Source organism: Schistocerca cancellata, chromosome 6, assembly GCF_023864275.1.
Source record: "Schistocerca cancellata isolate TAMUIC-IGC-003103 chromosome 6, iqSchCanc2.1, whole genome shotgun sequence".
In the NCBI taxonomy this organism is placed as follows: domain Eukaryota; kingdom Metazoa; phylum Arthropoda; class Insecta; order Orthoptera; family Acrididae; genus Schistocerca; species Schistocerca cancellata.
The window spans coordinates 267,521,448-267,530,758 of NC_064631.1; the positions used below are offsets into that span (position 1 = coordinate 267,521,448).

General features: G+C 42.9%; 1 non-coding gene across 1 annotated transcript; it reads right to left on the reverse strand.

The window, feature by feature from the left end:
• Nucleotides 1-6,536: 6,536 nt before the first annotated feature.
• On the reverse strand, nucleotides 6,537-6,610 carry Trnai-uau (transfer RNA isoleucine (anticodon UAU)). Its single transcript has one exon. It is a non-coding gene; the product is annotated as a tRNA-Ile (tRNA).
• Nucleotides 6,611-9,311: the final 2,701 nt, after the last annotated feature.

Consider the following 9,311-nt stretch of genomic DNA (forward strand, 5'->3'; position numbering starts at 1 on the left):
GATCCTATTACGAGAGCCGAGAGTGTACGATCTCTGGAGGAGAGCCGATAGGACGATAGGACGAAATTCGGCGCGACTCAGAACTGTTTCCGTTCTTTTTCTCGCAGTAAAAAAAAAAAAAAAAAAACTACGCACCACGAAGGAATTATGCGAATGGGAGAAAGAAAAATCAGTAGGTGTGATGTAAATGCACAGACAAATAAATCATTACAATTTCAGAAAAACTGGATGATTTATTCCAGAGAAAGAGCTTCGCAAATTCACCAAGTCAATAATGCGTTTGTCCACCTCTGGCCCTTATTCAAGGGGGTATTTGGCTTGGCATCGATTGTTAGCGTTGTTGGGAATACTCCGGAGGACTTTCATGCCAATTGGCGCTCTCGATCGTCAAAATGCCGAGCTGGTTGAGTGCCCTGCCCATAATGATCCAAATGTTCTCAGTTAGTGAGACATCCAGCGAACTTACTGGCCAAGGCAGGTTTTGGCAAGTATGAAGACAAGCAGTAGAAACTCTCACCTTGTGCGGGAAGCCTTCATCTTGCTCAAAATGTAAGCCCAACAAAACATGAACAGCAACAAATCGAGGTTTAGAAAATAAATGGCACCCAGACCTTCACTCCTGAGTTGTAGGGCCATAAGGCGGGCGATAGTCAGGATGGTACCCACACACTATCTGAGGTGTCTCCAGACACGGCTTCGCCAGTGAGCGGGGCTCAGTGCAAATAAGGGGCGACCATCTGCGGTGTTTGTTTCTCCGGTGTGGCCACTCTGGGTCTGATTAGTGCACAGAGAAATAACAGCAGTATGTCTTGAGCGGACCAGCACTCAAACCGAGTCTTGGATCATCCAGATGACAGGCTGGACTGAGGAGTTGGGCCTTGGACTGCGAGTGGCGGTGTGCGGTGGACTGGATAGAGAAGGCCACCTGGAGTAGCCTTGTGGACAGAAGAGGCTGTTCGTGACGGCGCGTGTTCCATAAGCAGGGCCGCCCTCGCAGACCGGTGGTTGCCTGTGGGTACACTTGGAGGCAGTGAGTTGAATGGAGAGCCAAGAACGAGAAGCCTTCACCACTCTGGAAAGAGGTGTCTAAGGGATCTCACTAACAGCCAGTGCGGGTAGTGGCTGCCAACAACCTAATAGGGTGTATTTTTCTAGATGAGAGGAAGGCATTTCCACAGAAGCTTTCAGGTTACAGGAGGAGCCGTACCTGGGTGCTTTAGTGGCTGACAGCAGTATTTTAATCGGTCGAGTGATGTGACAAAGTGCACAGTGAAGCGTACAGGCCACGCATTAAGTGTATCGAATTGTCAGTAATATTACACACAGAAGGTCTGTGGGTACAGTGCGGCGTATTATGGTTATTATGTGGAGGCACTCGTGGCATGTGGATGTTTTCTCTCAGCGAGAGCTGTAATGGTTCTGTTAATTGCACGCTGTGAGTGCGATTAATTACATATGTGCCCTCGTACACAAAGAGATTTTCTTTTTATTGCACTGTCTGGTGACTGGCTTTGTTTCAGCCGTTGTATCGATTTTGTGTAGTAACTATAACCAGTAAAAATGATCTGTTTTGTAGGTCTTCTTGTGCAGAAAATTATATTGATAAATTTGCCTAGATATTCCCGTAGATGGCTGTTAATAGATTTGCTTTAGTGACTGGCTCATAGTTGTCATAGATCTACAATTAGATGAATGCTAAAGTAAATAGCCTTCATTAAAACAGAGAGTTGTCTTCTAGTTTGTTGTTCTACCGTCAATTGCAGAAATTAATTCTTCTTGTCATTTTTCTTCCTGTAGCCAGTAGCCAGTTAATGTATGGTATTATTATAAGCGATTATTGCCCCGATTCTTTTTGCTGGGGCGAAGTCGATTTGAATTTTGTGTTCATCGTGTTAACGGTATTTTACGTTGATATTCCATTGCTCAGTCCAGTCTTTAAGAACGCTCTTGGGCTGTAAATTAAGTTCTCTTCATTTATCCTTTCTCCACTGTCAAAAAGAATATTTTACGTTTAATAAATTCTTTGTAACATAGAGCCTTCGCCTGCGTAAACACCCGCCCGTAACCCACTCCACCCAAAGCCTACGCTACAAGGGGTTTTCGACATCCTCCTTGGTATTAACGTATCACGTAGCTATGAAATAAATATTAAATGTTTTCGATTTGGTACGTGAGTTTGGTGTCCACGGATTTTGTTTTATTCAGCGACGATGTGATATTTCCTTCGCTTTGACATTCAACAACATCAGCATGGTACAGTGATACTTTCTTGTAACGTTTTCCACCTTGAATGTTGTTCCCTTATTGTAACAGTTTGAGCCTTATTATTCTTCATTATCAAAATGTGTGTCAGAGAAATAACACACAAGTGCCAATGTAAAAATTAAGCTTCAAAATTTGTCAGTGATTACAGCTGTAAGGTAAATTAAACCAAAAAGTACAGCGTCATGCGTGGAGAAATTGTCATTCTACAACAAAATATGTGAGTCATTTAGTTACGAGTCACAATTTCTTGTCCAATGAAATGATGTGTAAAGATAGAGCGCTGTTTGATACAGGTTGTGTTGCGAGCCCCGCTGTTAGTGAAGCAGCCATAAATCACTCCTCATAATTCCATCGATACATTAATCATAAAATTACCATCCTCAAAAGTTTATTCCTCAAGTTAGGATTAAGGTTATCCGTTACGGATCTTTAAGAAGTCGTGACTGTTTATTCAATATGAGTGCGAAAAACTGCAACCAATCACATTTTTGAAATATTTATTTATTCCATAAACCGGTTTACGAACGTCTTCAGGCTCATCTTCAGGTGGTGCAAGAGGGTTACATAACTATTTCAAAGCACCCCAGCATTACGCTTTGAAATAGTCATGTACCCTCCTCTCCACCATCTGAAGATGAGCCTGCAATAATTCGAAAGCCGTTTCGTAGAATAAATATTTAAAAAAGTGACTGGTTACCGTTTACTGTATTTATATTATTTCTTAATATTTTCTAACTACCCCAGCTTTCCTCACCTAAGGACCATCTTAAGCAGGTTTCTCCTCTTACAGGTGCTTTAATGTGAGGACACCAGACACTGTTAGTCGGAATTAAAGCCCGGCATGGTTTGTATTCAACGCCTAGGAACAAAGAGGAAAAGGCGTAAAGTGGTTTTTTATTCAGCAGTCTATGTAAAACCTTAACGGACTATAGGGGAAGTAGGGAACTGCCGATACACTCATAGAAGCCAAGAAATTTGAATAATCATTAACAGTTTCCACAAGTGACAGTATAACATGTTTAACCACTGTCCCGAAACAACCTGACGCACCAGAATTTACAATGGGGTGGGGGAGGCCGAACAATTAAAAACGCCGTCACATAATGGAAGTGAGGTGATTATTATCTGACTGATTTGCTCACCGTTGATCTGCAGACTCTTCCCATGCGTAGGCGTGCGGGATACCTGCATCCAATTTTACCAAACCAAGGCCATCCGCCAGAAGGCGCGCACAACACTGAGATATCCTGTGGCCGGAGAATCACGACTTACTGTTCTATGGTTCTAGCTGGCAAAGTGGAAGTGAAGGCTACGTTCTGGCACCACGAAGGAGGAAATCTTCTCATTCCATCAGTGTTGGCGTTTCGCTCAGCTGGTCAATTAAACGTTGTAATATATCACACAACTGCATTCAGTGGTCCATTTAGAATAATTAATGTATAATTTACCTCCTACCCAGGCCACAAAATTCTGTGACGTAGTAGGTAATTGTTTATTTTCTCAGTTGCATTGAATATGAAATTTTGGGATGAAGTATACACAGAAAATGATGCTAATGCCAGAGTCAATTTATTCCAACGTAAATTTGTCTCAATATTTGAGAATTGCTTTCCTGAAACGTTATCCAAAAAAGTCATTACAAAGTAAAGTACGACAAGGATTACTAAGGGAATTAAGATATCGTGTAAGAGGAAGACGGAAATATATGGACTGGCCAGAATAAGTAAGGATCCGACGTTACTTGCTTACTACAAAAGATACTGTAATATTTTAATTAAACTCATTAAGAAGTCGAGAATCTTATGTCTTCTGACAGAAATTAATAATGCGGGTAGTAAGATTAAAACTGTATGGAATATTGTCAAACGGGAGATGGGGCAGCTTGACAGTGCACAGCATACGAAAGCAGTAAAGCTAAATGATGATGTTGTGAGTGATAATTGACAAGTTGCATGTATTTTTAACAATCACTTTCTGAATATAGCAGCAAAAATAGGGTTAAAGGGTTCAGTTGAAGAAGCAAAAAAATATGTTAAAAATGTCATTCCACAGGACTTCAGGCCATTAGAAATAACACCAACATCCCCCACTGAAATTAAGGGAATTATAAATATACTGAAAAACAAGAGCTCATGTGGTGTTGATGCAGTTTTTGTGTTGTTCTAATTTAATAAGTGGAGTCCTTAGAGATGTATGTAATGCTTCACTGGCACAGGTAATTTTGCCAGACAGATTGAAATATGCAATTGTCAAACCTCTTCATCAGAAAGGGGACAAGAGTGACTTAAATAATTATAGACCAGTCTAATTGCTGACTTCATTTTCTAAAATATGTATTCAAGAGTATCTCACATTTAAGTGAAAATAATTTACTCAGCAAGTCACAGTCTGGATTCCGGACGGGTTACTCGACTGATAATGCTATCTACACATTTACCCATCAAACAGTACAATCCCCAAATAACAGTGGGTATTTTTTGCGATCTCTCCAATGCATTTGACTGTGTGGATCATGACACACTCTTAGAAAAACTCAGGTTCTATGGAACTGAAGGCTATACACACAGCTGGTTTGAATAATACTTAATGAACAGAAAGCAAAAGTTGTGCTGAATAGCACAAATAATGTTGGGAGGGTGGTAAATTCTAGTGAATGGGGAGTTATCACAAAGGGAGTCCCCCAAGGTTCAATTTTAGGTCCTCTGCTGTTCTTTAATCATGTGAATGACCTCCCACTTAACGTTCAGCGAGAGGAACTAGTACTTTTTGCAGATGACACGAGTGTTATAACAAATCCCATTCCAGGAAAAGCAGCTGAAGATATTGTTAAGGATATCTTTCATAGAATTATTAAATGGTTCTCAGAAAATGGACTCTCCCTTAATTTTGAAAAAACTCACTATATCCAGTTCTGTACACCAAACATGGTCATACCGACAATTAATGTAGCGTATGAACAGGGCTCAGTTAACAGGGTCGATTTCTCCAAATTTTTGGGTGTTCACATTGATGACTGGATGAAGCATGTTACTGAGATCTCAACTAAATTCAGCTTCTTTCGCTCTTCATATAATCGCTAGTCTTGGTAATAAACAGATCAGCCTCCTAACGTACTTTGCATATTTCCACTCAATAATGTCATCGTAACTGCCGTCTGCGTCACGTCTGCTGTGCTGCGGGCTACGTTAATTTAAGTATTAACTTATTTTTCTTACTAGTCACTTCTTCTTCCGTGTGTTTTTGCTTTTAGGAAGCTTTAATTTTCGAGTGCTAGTAATAGTGTTCCATAGATTTCGTGTTTGTTTTGAATACAGTCAGAGGGAGTCCCTTTAGTCAGCCATAGTGCCAGTAGTGCTAGTGTTTGTTTTGAATACAGTCCAGAGACAGGTAGTGCTACTTTCATTGTTTTCAACAAGAAGTGTCTAGTAACCACAGTTTAGTCAGCTATCCTCCGCCTTTAGTGAATTAGCAGTCTAGTTAAAAGTAGATTAACTCTCTAAGTAAATTGATTTCTTAGGATGGATAGGATGTGTGACTGCTGTGTACGGACACAGGAGAAGCTGGCCACTGTTCTCGAACAGCTGAGCGTGTTGATGGCCGCGGTCAGCCGTCTTCAGGCTGCTGCCTCGGAGTGTAGCGGCAGTGGGGAGTCTGGTGCGTCGCATGGTACACCCCAGGTGTTACATGCTTCACCCACTGTCCCTGCTGTCGAGACATCTTCGCGGGTACCGGGAGCGGTTGGGCCACCCTCTCCCGAAGGGGAGTGGCGGGTTCAGCGGCGTTCGCGGCGTACGAGGCGGAGGGTCAATGTGGAGGCTGGCCGTGTGGCATCGCCTGCTCTGCCTGTGAGCATGTGGCCGCTCCTTCAGCAAGGTCCGAGCAGGCACACGGGGGGAGGGGTTTATTAGTGTATTAGTGATTGGAAACTCCAACGATAGGCGGGTGATGGAGCTCCTTAGGGAGATAGCGGAAAGGTCGAGGAAGAAGGCCAGTGTTCACTCTGTCTGCTTGCCGGGGGGTCTCAACCGAGATGTGGATGAGGCCCTGCCGGCGGCGATAGAGAGCACTGGGTGCACCCGACTGCAAATTGTTGCTCATGTCGGCACCAATGACTCCTGCCGTCTGGGTTCAGAGGACATCCTCAGTTCATACATGCGGTTGGCGGAGTTGGAATCTGAGCTAACGATTTGTAGTATCAAATTACAATGAAATGAACACCCTTAGCTGCTTACAGGCGTTGACATACGTCAACGGGGACACATGAAAATGTGTGCCCCGACCGGGACTCGAACCCGGGATCTCCTGCTCATATGGCAGACGCTCTATCCATCTGAGCCACCGAGGACACAGAGGATAGCGCGACTGCACGGATTTATTTCTGACATGCCTCCCGCGAAACCCACATTCTCAACGTATTGTCCCACACTACATTCCTAGTGCCCCTGCCCATTATACTCATCACTCGCGGCACGTTGCCGATTCCCGTAAGAGTTCGGTCACTGTTCGTGCATTCGCACAGAAGAAGAAGATGGTCAAGTGGCCGGTGAGCCTTAACTATATATATATACTAAGATGGTATCTGTCCTTTCGGCCATGTCCGAAAGAACAGATACCATCGTGACCATGCAGCTCGTTAGAATGAAATTACAAAGAAATGAACACGCTTAGCTGCTTACAGGCATCGACATACGTCAACGGGGAGAGATAAAAATGTGTGCCCCGACCGGGACTCGAACCCCGTATCTGTTTGTGCCAGTGGGGCTCATGCTGTGACATATTTGAAAATAGAGACACGTCGTCAGTAAAAAGTGGAGAATATCGTTAGTTGCATTGTTTACCGAGAAGAACACTGTATATTACATGATATTATAAAGATCGGAAGAAGCAACTGAGATCTGCCACTTTGTAGCTATTTCCGTATTTATTCCTACATCAAAGTGGGTGTATTATAATTCTTTTTATACACTGGTGCCTCTCCTAAGAATAGTTTCCCCAGAATACAGGAAGATGCAGGGTGATTATAAGTAAAGTTAAACTTTCAAACCACTGTAGAAATAACACCATGGGTCAGAATTACGTCAAATTGCAATGGAATATTATCGGAGAAGGGGGAAAACGTATAGCAGAAGAAAAATAGTTACAAAATGTAGCAATATGTGGTTCTGTGAGCATCATAATTTAATAGTGGTCTTCTACAAATGACAAATGAATCATACAACGATGCCTAAGGTTAAGCCCATCCATTTCGGCAAGGTCATATCACATCGGTTGGGAAAAATAGGTTTTTAATTGTCCTGAGGCCAAAAATCGCATAAAAAGCATTAATCACATCGGTTTTTAATTTTTCTGAGGACAACAACTGCATAAAAAGCATCAATCAGAATCAAATTCGATTATTAGTTTCCGTGTGACTGGAGCAAAACATGTTCCATACGTTGTCCACCGTTTTCTGAAACAAGCTAAAATCGAGAAACAGCATGTTCCACAACTGAACGAAGTGTTTCCAGGGTCACGTTTAGAATGTGCTGCGCAATGCATGCCTTCAATGCAGCTAAATTTGCAGTCGGAATACTGAACATAAAATCTTTAAGATAGACTCGCAACCAGAAGTCACACGGATTAAGATCAGGTGACAGGGACGGCCAGGCTGTAGCACAAAGGTGGCTGATAATTCTATCATTTCCGAAATGGCGCTTCAGCAGCTGCTTCACTGGATTTGAAATGTGCGGAGATGTACCGTCTTGCATAAAAATTATACCATCCACACATCCACGTTGTTAGACAGCTTGGAATGACACTCATAGCGCTTACCAGTGATGGTACAGGTAACAAGATCTGAAGCACCTGACTTCGAAGAAATATGGCCCTACGATAAATGATGCCATTAACCCGCACCACACAATGACCTTTCCAGAATGAAATGGTACTGGTTGATTTGCGTGTGGGTTTTCCGTTGCCCATATTCAACAATTCTGTGTATTGACATATCCTGTCAGATGGGAGTGGGCTTCGTCTGTCCACAAAATCCTACATGGCCAATCATTATCCACTTCCATGCAAGCGAAATTCTAAAGCAAATGTCTCTCTTGCCCGCAGGTTAACAGGAAGCAACTCAAGAACAAGGGTAATTTTTAATGTATAGCAAGGAAGGATGTTTCGTAGGATTTTACGCACCGTGCTCACGGCTATGCCCAATGATCGGGCGATTCTCCGTGCACTACACGTTTGCACACCACCTCTCGTCTGGTACCGCATTGCTGTGGCCACTGCTTCCACTGACGTCGAATCAATTCGTTTCCTCCCTCTACCAAGCTGCACATCAAAAGAACCCGTCTTTTCGAATTTCCGAATCATTTTCTCCAGACCGACGGCAGTCATCAGATCAAAGCCGTTTTTCAAACCCTTCAGTGTCCGGAACTTCTGCAGAGGGACGGGTGGACAGTCATCATTCTTGTAATACAGCGTTACAAGCACAGCGCGATCCCTCATTGAGACAGTCATGGTGGGCGTCGCAGACGCGAAAGGCGGAAAAGCTGTGGACCCAGAGTGTTTATATAACTTCAATGGGTCGTGCGCCTGTGTTTCCAATACTTGTTCTGATAAATCAATTTAATACTACTTTTTTTCTTCTGACAAACGTTTTCCCCCTTCTCCGACAATATTCTGTTGCAATTTTACGTCATTATTACTAGCGGTGTTATTTCTACAGCGTTTTTAAAGTTTAAATTTAATTATAATCACTCTATATAACAGTCTGGAAACCTCTATTGGAACTAATGCAGCCACCGTTGCATATGAGAATTTCGTGTTACTGTGGGGTCAACTTTGCATTCCTTTGTTATGTACGTAGACGGCTGGAGGTGGGAATCAGTGTGTAGCAGCAGCAGCCGGAACCATTGCCTCACTGACAGAAAGAGAGGAAAGCAACGGTAGCAATTTCCTTAGAATGTGGATGACGATGAAAATGCGCCAGTGCAGCTAGCGACGTTTACTGAAGGTGCGTTATACGGAGCGCCGTATGTGTGTGCTGCTCTTGTGGACCAGTG